General features: G+C 37.8%; 1 protein-coding gene across 14 annotated transcripts in view; it reads left to right on the forward strand.

Annotated features, from left to right (window-relative positions):
- Window positions 1–12,424, forward strand: part of Cacna2d1 (calcium voltage-gated channel auxiliary subunit alpha2delta 1) — a 467,177-nt gene that overhangs the window by 78,317 nt on the left and 376,436 nt on the right. The gene's annotated exons all lie outside the window — the stretch shown is intronic.

Below are 12,424 nucleotides of genomic sequence, written 5' to 3' on the forward strand. Positions count from 1 at the left end.
TTAAGTTGGTTTATTGCTTCCTGCATTTCTAGGATTTCTGTTTGTTTGTTTTTTATAACCTCTATCTCCCTGTATAGTTGATCCTTTGCTTCCTGGATTTGTTTGCGTAATTCATTGTCGAAGTGATCTTTCATTGTCTGATTTTGCTGTCTAATGTCTTCCTTGATACTCCAGGTCATCTGAAGCATGTATATCCTGAATTCTTTATCTGACATTCCATCTGCTGCAGCTGTTACCTCTTCTAAAGTTGCGTTGACCTGCATTGCTTGTGGTCCTTTCTTTCCTTGTCTTTTCATACTGCTTGCGTATCTTTCCTGCAGGCGCGGGCGGCGGCTCTGCTCTCTCCTTATTCCAATTGGGGTGTCGTGGCTACCACGCCGGCAGGTCACTGGGCCTGTTCTGGGCGCTGGCAGCGGCTCTGTTCTACCCCTACTCCAATTGGGGTGACGAGTGTACCACGCTGGCAGGCCACCGGGCCTGATCCGCCGGTCGGTTGCAGGTTTGCCTACCCTGCAGGCGCGGGCGGCGGCTCTACTCTGCCCCTACTCCAAATGGGGTGACGTGTCTGTCGTACCGGCAGGCCACTGGGCCTGTCCCGCTGGTCGGTCGCAGATCTGCCCACCTTTCGGGCACGGGTGGCGGCTCTGCTCTGCCCCTACTCCAATTGGGGTGTCGTGACTACCCCGCCTGCAGGTCGCTGGGCCTATTCCTGGCACGGGCGGCGACTCTGCTCTGCCCCTACTCCAATTAGGGTGGTGTGTGTACCACGCCGGCAAGCTCCTGGGCCTGATCCGCCGGTCTGTCGCAGGTCTGCCTACCTTGGAGGCGCGGGCGGAGGATCTGCCCTTCCCCTCCTACCACGCCTGCGGACCCCTGGGCCTGATCTGCAGGTTGGTCACAGGTCTGCTCACCCTGTGGGCACGGGTGGCGGTTCCGCTCCGCCCCCACTCCAATTGGGGTCACGTGGCCACCACACTGGCAGGGCCTGATCCGGGCGTGGGAGAAGGATCTGCTCTGCCCCTACTCCAGTTGGGGTGACGTGTGTACCACACTGGCAGGCCACTGGGCCTGACCCGCCAGGCTGTCACAGGTCTGTTTACCTTGCAAGCGCGAATGGCGGCTCTGCCCTGCCCCTCCTACCACGCCCATGTACCACTGGGTCGCGGGTCTTCCCACCTTGCGAGTGCGGGTGGTGGCTCCGCTCCGCCCCCTCTCCAATTGGGGTCACGCGGTCACCACGCTGGCGAGCCGCTGGGCCTGCTCCGGGCCCTGGCGGCGGCCTGGCTCCTCCCCTCTGGCTCGACGACAAATTGAGGAGACTCGGGTGTCTGTGCCTCATCCCCCCTACCAGGAGACCAACTGTTTCTGTCGCCGCTGGTATTGATGAAGTTCTCTCCTCCGCCACTTTCTGATGACATCAGATCTCTGCCATGTTGGTATCCTATGCGAATGGCAGCATTTCGTTCCCCTTGCCGGGCAACCAAAGCAACGGGTGAGTCCTGACCAGCCCTCAGCAGGACCCGGACCGAGAAGCAGTTTCCGCGGGCTCCTAGCCCCCGGCCAGGGAAGTTCCGGGAGCTGGAACTCGGCCGCTCCGTGCTCGGTGTAAGCTCCTATAAGGGTAGGCTTCAAGAAGCAGTCCCCGCGGGCTCAGTTCCGGGAGCCGGAATTCGGCCGCTTAGTGCTTGGTGTATGCTCTGATAGGAGCAGGGTCCAAGAAGCCGCCTCCGCAGGCTCCGCAGCCCTGGGCCAGGGTGGTTCCGGGAGCCGGAACTCGGCCGCCCTGCGCTCGGTGTTCGCTCCGATAAGATCAGGTTCTAAGAAGCACCCAGGCACTGAACCCTAGCAATCTGTCTGCAAGCCGCAGGCGAATGGCAGCCTGAAATTACCTGTTCTATGGCTGAATCAATGCTTTTCATTTTGCTTTTAAAGGCCTTCTAGGTGTTCATGTCTTAGAATTTATTTTTAATATACCTAACACTGGATTTAGCTCTGTAAAATACTTTTTCTACATGATATGTGTGTGTGTGTGTATTTTTCAGTTAATTTCTTAGGTTTTGACCTACTTTTCAACATATAATGCATGAAGGATCACGGCTATGTTATTTTGTTGTTTAAAAATTAACAAATATCATATAATGAAATTTTGACTAAGAAACTAAAAATACCTTGTTTTCCTATATTTCACATTTATGTAAACCCTTCACCAATGGTTCACATTCTTTGAAAAAAATAATTTGGTAGTGTTAAAAATCAATTTTTTCGGTCATGTATGAATAAAAATTCATTTTAAAAATGAAATTTATATGTATTTGAGTTTTGTAACCTAGTGTTATGAGACACATATATACTAAACAGTCATTGAAGTATCTCACATAGTTACTTTTTGTGTTTGACAAGAGCAGGTAGAATTTACTCATTTAACATATTCTTTTTTTTTTAATTCTAATTTGTTATATATGACAACAGAATGCATTATACTAATGGAACACAATTTTTCATATCTCTGGTTGTACACAAATTATTTCACACCATTCGTGTCTTCATACATGTACTTAGGAAAATGATGTCCATCTCTTTCCACCATCTTTTGTACCCCCATTCCCCCTCCCTTTCCCTCCCACCCTTTTTCTCTATATAGAGTTATTTAACATATTCTAATTCAATACAACTTTATTAGCCTTGACCCTCATTTGTGTGTTAGATCTCTGACCTTGTTCATCCTACATATCTGCTGTTTCATATCCTTTGACAGACATCTCCCCAGGTCCTTCTCCCACACCATAGTAACTGGTGTTTCATTTTCTTGGTGTGTCTGACCTCAGTTTTTTTTTTTTTAACATAAATCATTTTATCACAGTTCTCATGGTTGGTTTCATTGTGTTTATGGGGAAAAGCAGTTTAATTTTTAAAAGATATACTTTAGGTTTTTGTTTATATTGAGCAGATAAGGAAAGGAAGCAGGTTATAATTCCTGTCCGAGCAGCAATCTTCTATTTGGAATGTTCAGTGTGCACAGACCATCAGAGGGGAGCATAAGGGTAATGTAGGTGCTGCTCAGGCAAAAAGGGTCAGAGAGAACCATGTTCTGTTGGGATAAGACAGGTTGAAAGCAATTAAATTGCAATATGTTTTCTGAGCTGGAAAGATGTTTACTGATTTATGTTGGAAGGATTCATTCCTATTTCTCTAGAACCCTATATTTATTAATAAAATATTAAAATTCTTAGAGGTAGCCTATCTTGAAATATTCCTTTCTGATGGTCTTCAGAAAGAATTATTGTCTTTCTAATTTTCAATATATTTGTGTTGACAGCTTTTTTATTGTCAAGTAAACTCTGTCTTAGAACAGCTGTCAGACAAATTACATTGTGGTGTGTTTTAAAAGAAGCATCACAAGGGTCAATCTGCACCCTTGTTTTTATATTCATACATTTGTTTGTATATTTGAACCTGCATTATGAAAACAAGGAAAGTTGGTTGAAATAGTCATGTTTATCTGTTCATATTGTAGGACTGAATGTTGCTTTTAGAATATTTTATATTTAGAAACACATCAAAGCTGACTTTACACTTAACCTGCTACTTTATGTCAAATATCTTTGCATGTGAGGAATGCAAGTCAATTGCTGTGGAACAATACTTAACATGACAATGTCATGTTATGCTAATAAAAGCAGTAAAATTTCTGGTAGCAAATAAAATAAGTAGAGCTTGTTTAATTCTGATCAAAAACTTAAATTAAAATTATGGCATTTAAGTAATCATGTGCATATTTCCACAGAAAGTTTTAAAGGAAGACAATACCCAGGTTTTCTCAATATTGAAATCTTTATTTCTCAACTATGACTAACTTTTCCACGTAAAACTAAGATTCTGTAAATTTCATTTTTGTCTCTCTATACACAAAGAGACTATGACATTCTATAAAAATCAGGAAGCATATATAAGTTATGATGACAGAAGAGTTGAGGGATTACTCTGGTAGTTTAAAGATGAAATCCAAACTATGTTTCAGATCACTGGATCAATTAGCATTTATTAAGGTAATTATACTATATTGTTTGCTGAGGGCAACTGCTCTGCCATTTACCAACTGTGACTTTACGCAATTAATCGAAACTTATTATGCCTCAGTTTCTTCATATGTAAAGTAGGACTTATAATAGATTTCTGTGAGCCTTAAAGATGTCGTTTGTATAGCTTGTTTAGAAAAGCTCTTGTCATATAATAGGTCTATAGATATTACCTATTGTTTATTGAGCATCTATTTTTATATTTAGAACTATTCTAGGTATTCTCAGGCTACACAGCCATAAGCTATGACCAATCTATTTAAGTAAGTTAAATATTGTTAGAGAAATAACAGCAACATAAGACAGTATATCAATATCAAAAAAGGAACCTGGGTGTGCAAATTTGAAGAGTGATTTTTAGGAGCTAAAGCAATTTAAGAAAGGTGATTTCAAGCTAGTAGAATATGATTAAAGAATATGACAAAACTCATATGTTTGTCAAACAATTAAATTAGCTTGACTGAAAGTACTGGTCTATGTAGAGCAATGGATTGGACATTTAGGTGAGAATCTCAATATAAGAAGCATTTGATTATTTTTTAGTATTGGAACTATTATGATTCCTCAGATAATAATCAAGACAAAAGGAAATTAGGAAAGTTTTATCATGAGAGCAAATAATGTTTATATGCTTGAATTAGGCTAAAATAAATTTTGTGAACAATTTTCAGTGACTGAGGAAAAGAGTGCAGATGAACAATGAAAGGAAGGTCTTCAATAAAATGAATGTAGGTTTTATAATGAGCAATTACAAATTCAGCTCATTGGGTTCATAGAAACCCCAGCAGCAGATTGTGTGGCCACATGGGACCTCAGTTGGCACCAGGCTAGACAGAGATTGTGGTAGAGGTTGTAAGTAACTGTGATGTGGAAGAAAAGAAAATAAAGGTCTCAGGGTGTCAGGGAACAAATCCCATGTATGAAAAGCCTCCCTGCTGTAGCTGATCTGTGAAACAACTTTAATACCAATCTGAAAGTGTATTACTGATCTGTTTGGATGATGGAAGCAAATTGCTGCAAGCCAAGGCAGAAAATAATAACTAAACAATTAAAAAAAAAGTGTGGCTAAAGCAAAAACCAATTCAACATGGTGGAAAAGTAGATCCTATGAAGAATTCTTGGCTTTTGTGAATTGTGAATATGATTATTTGTAAGGTGGATTACACACACACACACACACACACACACAGAGAGAAAAAGGCCAACAGTAAATGAAGGCAGAGAAGCATGAACTGCTCAAGAATCAGGCTTTAGTTTTACAATTTGTTTCTATTCTCAAGTTCTTTACATTTCCACTCTGATTAGTGTGATCATATTCCTTTCTGCAGCCCAGGATTACGCTAGACTAAAATGGAATACTAAAGCATTTCATAAGTTGAAACAGCTTTCTAAAAACAGAGCAATGGTGTTACTGAAAATGGTTTAAATTGAAAATAATTTCAGGAACTTATAGTCCTGGCATAATATTCGTTTTTCAAGCAATCCTATAATTTAATGTAGGTACCAAACTCTCCATTTATACCACAAAAAATAAAAGTATTTCACTATATAGTTATCCATGCTATGAAAGGGATATTAAATAAACTTGCATGTCTAGGTTATCTAAATCTTTGGCTTACTTATGTTATTTTTACCCACCTACAGGGACACTGCGGGTGGTTTATTATATAACAAAAATAGGAGCCTTTTGGCATTGGTAGAATATTTATAGCAAGTAGAACAGTTGACTTTTGAAATATATGATCTTATTACTTCACATTTGTGAATAAGCTATTTATATTCCAGCACACTTGAAATGGTCAGTTTGTTAGATCTTTTGATATTTTAATTTTTTGATATTTTAATTTTTCCCAGCTCTACAAGGCATAACTGTGTCTTTTATTGCCTTAAAAATAAGATTATTTCTTAAATATAATGGCATAGGCAGAGAACTGTCTTAGGACAAGGCCCCAATTGGCAAAAACTTCTCACCTTCTCACCACCCCTCCTGTAAATCCCTTACTGTAACAAGCCCACCTCCCTTTCTTTTTCTTGTGGTATATCTGTCTTTGTCTTTACAATAATTATAGTAGAATAAAGATGCCTATTTTAATATTCTCTCTATACAAACAGAAGCAGTTTTAAACACATTCTCCTCCCACTACACCCCACAAGACTTACCCACATAAAATATAGGATGCAAGGACAGTTAGTCTAGTTTAGGACCTATTATAACAATTCTTAGCTATCACACTGACTCCATTTTTCCAGCCAGGAAAATTTTCTTTAGCTTTTTCAAAACAATTTAATAGGAAATTATAAAGACTTGACACTTTTTTCTCAACTGTTAACACTTCACAATAGATTAAATAGGGTATAATTTGTGCTTTTCTGAATTTGATGTTCTTCAAATGTGTACAAGATGAAATGGATTATTATCTCTCTTTTTTTTTTTTGCTTTTTGAAAGTTGCTTTCTAAAGTATGCATTACTCTTTTGAAACAATATTACAGACAAATCCAGCTTTAAAAGGAACAATGTTTATTGAATGGCAAGTTTTTCTCTCAAACTTAATGCAAATATCAATATTTTGTATGTGTGCTTTTAGAATTTTGATTGTTTCTGTTCAATAAGGTGAAGTAGAGGATATAATAAGGTTATTTCAATTATGCAATGAAATACCTCAATTTTTAGTAATATCTTAGAGAATGCTACAAATTACATTCAATCTGGACACAACATCAAACTGCTGAAAATAATGTTGTTGACTATAATGAGTTGGCAAGGGACAAAGAGAGATTACAAGACTTGATTTTTCTCCTTGGCATTGAATATACTTAAAAGATTTAGAATTTCAAGAGATTTAATAATTCCTTAAAATTATTAGGTCCACATTTTGAAAATTTGCTGTTTGTCAAAAGATGGATGTTGTTTACAAAGGTGTACATCTTACAGTTGATTTTATTCTGATGTGGATTATAGGGAGAAGTTATGCTTAAAGAGAATTTGTGTGTTTGAAACAATGGAATCATTAAATATATTTGTGATTTTTAAACAATAGTAGTACAGTTGAATTTCATTTCAGTACATATCTCTATGTTCAGTCAATGCTTATGTGCCTGCTATATCCAAGGCGATTTTTCAGTAGAAAGTTTGGGGATACAGTGATAAATGAGAAAAAAAAGCATATTCATCTAATCACGGAAGTGTCAGAAAAATAAACACAAAGCACAGCTAAAGTACTTTTGGAATTCTGTGGATAGAAGTAAACATTCTTGGTTTGGGAGATTGTGAAAGGTGGTATGAAAGTATTTGGGGATTTATCAGTTTACAATTGAGGTGGAAGATTAATTCTAGGTGGAGGTTGAAGGATGAATGAGGAAAAGTACAGCCAATGCACAGTAGAAGGTCTTAGGAAATAAGAAGGGAGAGAGGGCTGGGTTGCTTAACTTCCGGAATGTTTTCTCCTGTCTACATTTTTCTAATTGGTAGTAATGCAAGGATACATATTAGATATTTTAGCATGGAGGTGGTACAAAATAAAGTCTCAATGTTTTTAGCTATCAGCTATGTATGGAGAAAAGCTGGGACATGATTATTTAACAGGATCGTAGGAGGGAAAGATGAAGAAATTGGTGCTATGATTCTTGATAATGGGGTAGATGGATTGCCAATAGAGAAAAAGGATACAAAGAGTTTGTAGTCTGCAGAGGGAAAATATTGAGTTCAATATGATACATCTTTGGACAGGAATGATGGAATGTCAAAGTGGAGCATTCAAATGGTAGTTGAGGAACAAGTGGATCTCAAATTTAGGGACTATATAAGTAAAGGTGACAGTTGAAGCATAAGATTTTGAGGAAGTACAAGTAGAAGAGAGGAAGGAGAAAAATGTATTAAAGTTGAAGATGGATGTTGAGAAATAATTGTATTTATCCTTAGGAAAATGAAAAGGAATCAGTTGATAATAATAAAGAAAACAAGAGCCAAACAAATAGGGTCATAGGAGCAAAAAGCACACAAGATTCAAGAGGGCAGTGGAACAGTGAGGGACGTGGGGTAAGAAAGGGACAAGAAATAGGATGTGCACCCCTTCTCTGCATGCCCAGACTCCAGAGCTTCTCACAGTTTTCCCCACATATACTATTCATTCTTCTTACTCTTTGACTTCCTATCATGCTCAAGTCTTTTCTGTAACATTGAAGCTTCTGGTAGCACCTGAGCCTTGAAGCCAAGGAATATGCATTTTTAACAAGAAGGGTCAAGTGTGTTCTGTCACCCTGAGCATGAAAGTCCAGTGTGTTTTCTCAAGAAAACAGCTTATCTATTATTCTAATTCTATTGTTCTTATATAACAAAATATACGCTCAATGAATTTGGTCAGACCAGAGATTGTAATATGCATTTATATCTAAAAGGCTTTTGAATCACAGTATTAAACTTTCTGAGAGCAATCTGTTTTATTTCACCATGCTTTTGGTAACTTATTATTTAAAAAATACATATATATTGTAAGTGACTTAAAATGAGATATGTGTACGCAGGTCCCTTTCTCTAAGTTGCTACATTATATTTTTTTATAAGACTGAAAATTCAAAAAATGATGACAAAGATTTGGAATTTGGCAATACAGTATTTTCACATTCTCTTGGAAATACTGTAAAAAAAGGATTTTTGGTTCTATAGAAAAAGGGTTTAGAAAACAAGCATTGTTTATGAATATATTATGACATTTTAATGAATATTTTAGTAGTCTTTGTTATGTAGAATCAGTAGAGATCTAGAAATTGTCATGACCTTCAGTTTACTTTTCTGTGCCTCCTTTCCTACCTGCTGGTGTCTGTCCCACATTCATCTGAGTGCCGTTTTTCTCTGATCTTGCCCTCCACAGCCTGGTATTGGTAAGAAATTCACACAGCTATGTTGATTAGTACCAATGGAATCCTATGACCTTCAGTATAGTGCAGATCCTTAAACATCTCCAGCCACTCTGTAAACCTCCACCTCTCTATTCTACTTCCTTACCTACTATCTCTGAACAGATGACTCTTTCTTGCTTATTACAAAGGAAATAGAGACCAATAAACTAGAACTGTCTCAACTTTTTGCACTAGTTGTTGCAGTTATTTCCACTTATCTCAAAACTTTTCCTCTTCCTTTCCAGTACCTATGGAAGAACTGTCTTCCCTTAGAGCCGCACTCTAGATTTCTCCTTTGTTTTGATTCTTTCCTCCTCATCCATTACTTTTATCCTCTCGTGTTTAGGATACAGTAAGTGAGCAAGAAAAGTGTAATGAATCTAGTGACTTTTGAAAGACCTTGCTGTGTTGTAGAGAAGATTGCTTTCCTCACATATTGCAAGGTTCAGGGCTGAGAGCCCTGTTTAAAAATTCATATTAGCAAGAGAAAAGCATATAAATTTATTGAATCTAATAAAACTTTAAAATGACTTGGGAGGCTTCAGAAAATGAAGAACCAAAGATCAAGAGATAGGTACATATTTTTATGGACAATACTGAGGAAGTACAATTGGTGAACAAAAGGACATGATCTACAAGGCCTGTTGGTTCTGATAATACTCGGTTTTCCTGTGTGCTGTTTTTTTCCCTTTGGATTTAGAGCAGGACACCTGTCACATGAGTCCACAGGGAGAAGGGCAAAGAGAGCTTTCTGCTTTTGCTGTTTTGTCAAATGTCAAAGTGCCCTATTTGGGGGTTGCATTTCCTGAATCCCACCACTGTCAATAAATTATATATTCTCTTGAATCTTTAATGTCTCCCTCCCCTCTTGTCTTTCTCCTTTTACATAGAAATATGCCCATATCTATCACATTAAAACCCAAGAGAAACCTCAGGTCCTCATTCTCCATTCCCTTCTAGTTCCCACACTGTTTCTTCCATTTTCCCAGCAAAGGTAGATTTATTTATGATACTGTAATCCCTTCCACTCTTTGGAAATATTTTTCCCCTCTGGCTTCTGACATCTCATGGTTTAGGGATTCTCCTCTCTGGTCACTACTCAGATTCCTCTGCTTGTTCCTTAAATGTTATTTTTGAGATTTTTAACTTCTGTTTATTTTTCTTCCTTCATTTACTCTCTTTTGGAAGTTGTACTTTGATTTTTACATGCTCTTTATATATGTTGTAACCACCAAATTCTTAAATTCTATGGAGAATTCTTTTCTAGAACTGTAAACCTTTGTATATTCAACTATTACATGTCTATTCTGTTCTCTTAAAAAAAAAAAAAAAAAAAAAAAACACCTTTAATTAAATCCCAAAACAGAAACTCATGGGTTGGGGCTGTAGCTCAGTCAGTGGCAGAGTGCTTGCTTAAGCATGTGTGGGGTCCTGGGTTCAATCCCCAACACAGCAAGCAAAACTTATCAATGTCCCTCCAAATTGGTCTTCCCCCATACTTTCTATATTAAAATGCCCTATCATAATCTAATTGAGGAACTCCCTGAATCATTTCCCAATTTTTCTTCCCAATCATTTTCTTTTTTTTAATATTTATTTTTTAGTTGTAGAGGGACACAATACATTTATTTTATTTATTTTTTATTTTTATATGGTGCTGAGGATCAAACCCAGGGCCTCACATGTGCTAGGCTAGCACTCTACCGCTGAGCCACAACTCTAGCCCCCCAATCATTTTCTTTATCTAACAGTACAAGAAATCTTGTGATGCATACTTAGGAATTTCTGTTGGATTGTTTATTTCTACTTGTCTTCTTTCTTTCTGGCTTCTCATTTTCTACTGTTCGTCCATTATTTTGAGAAAACCATCTAAATGCTTCAAAAGGTTATTTCAGATTCTTGGTCTGGACCATCTTTCTGGATGAATTTTGCCCTTCCATTCCTGCCTCAATTTCATATCATTTGCCAAGCTTGGACTTCTTGAAGTTGTTAAATAAGCTATGCTTTGTATTCTCTTTGGCTTCACTCTGACTTTGTTCAATTTTGTAATTTTAAATAGCTACTTCTCCAGAAAGCCTTGAAGGAATTAATGATATGCCATTCCAAAATATTCCCAGTTGGTATATTGATTATTTCAGACTGGTCACTTGAGGAGCTAGAACTTCAGAAAGAGCCATTTATCCTGTGTTTCCTACCTGCAGCAAGCCCTGGAGGTTCTTTTGAGAGGGATGCCCTTTACATACCAAGAATGAAAACTAGCTCTGACCACCAGAGACTGGAAATTAGGGCTACAGTGAATATGAATAAATAAATCCTGAAGTAACTCTAATTTTTCACTAGCTTCTATGCCTTCCATATATTTCTTAGTAACATTCCTAGAATTAACTACCTTAATCTCTATATTTATTTGTTCCATCATCCCTTCACAAATTAATCATTCTTTGCCTCAAAAGTATATAAACTCCATGCTTTGGTCATTTTTTTTTTTAGTACTTGAATCTCTTGTGAATATCTCCATGTAGTTATAAAATTAATAAAAAATTATGCTTTTCTCTTTTTAATGCAGGATCCTAGAGCAAGGCAAAGGCTGACATAAGAAAGGCGGGGGCCATATACTGAGCATTTCTTTGTTGCCTATAGCCTCTTCTACCAGCCTCCCCATACCACTATGAATAAGCATTAAGTGACTCCCTCCTGGTAGCTGAACAATGTCAAGAGTGAACAATAAATTCTTCCTGGTGGAGTGCCATGTTCCTTTCTTATTATGTGAAAATTTTGTTTCTCCCATTATTTCCCCAAAATTTTATAGTTCCATCTGGATAAATTTAATAAAATGATTATACATATGTGCTTGATGATTTACCAAGTAAGAAAAAGATTGATAAATATTTGCACATGAGTATTATCTATTTTGTAATTTTCCACTTTTGAAGTAAATGTGACCTTTCCTTATTTCCTGGTCTTTATCACCTTGTAATTCAATGGTGAAAGTAGACTGCTTATATAATATTTTAGGAAAATCAGCTAACACTTTATATCTGTACAATAATTCGTGCTCCTGTAAAGTGTTCTTGACAGCTTGTCAGTGGGGCAGAGAAGACTGGACATGTCCTAAAGTGCTTTGCAGTGCAAAAAAGTTCACCTCAGTGAACATTGGTAGTGACAGTGCCCACAGGTGTCAGGAGAGAGTGCATATTTTAGCTTAGTTGGGCATAAATCAGAATTCAGTCATTAGATATATTCGTCTCTCAGTTTCCCAGCTAAAGGGATGTATAACACTTCTTGCTTTTTGTCAGTGTTGATAGTTTATTTGAGAAGAGATGATTCAGTTTTTCCATATTCCATGACTTACTCAGTAACTGCTTAGAGCAACAAGATAGTCTGATCTGAATTAGAAAATAGTACTAATGTTCTTTGCTCTTCCTATACTCTACTGTATTTTGTTTGTTTG

The sequence above is a fragment of the Marmota monax genome, unplaced genomic scaffold, assembly GCF_021218885.2.
Source record: "Marmota monax isolate L192 unplaced genomic scaffold, Marmota_monax_Labrador192_F-V1.1 WCK01_AAM20220418_F8-fsc00065, whole genome shotgun sequence".
Classification (NCBI taxonomy): domain Eukaryota; kingdom Metazoa; phylum Chordata; class Mammalia; order Rodentia; family Sciuridae; genus Marmota; species Marmota monax.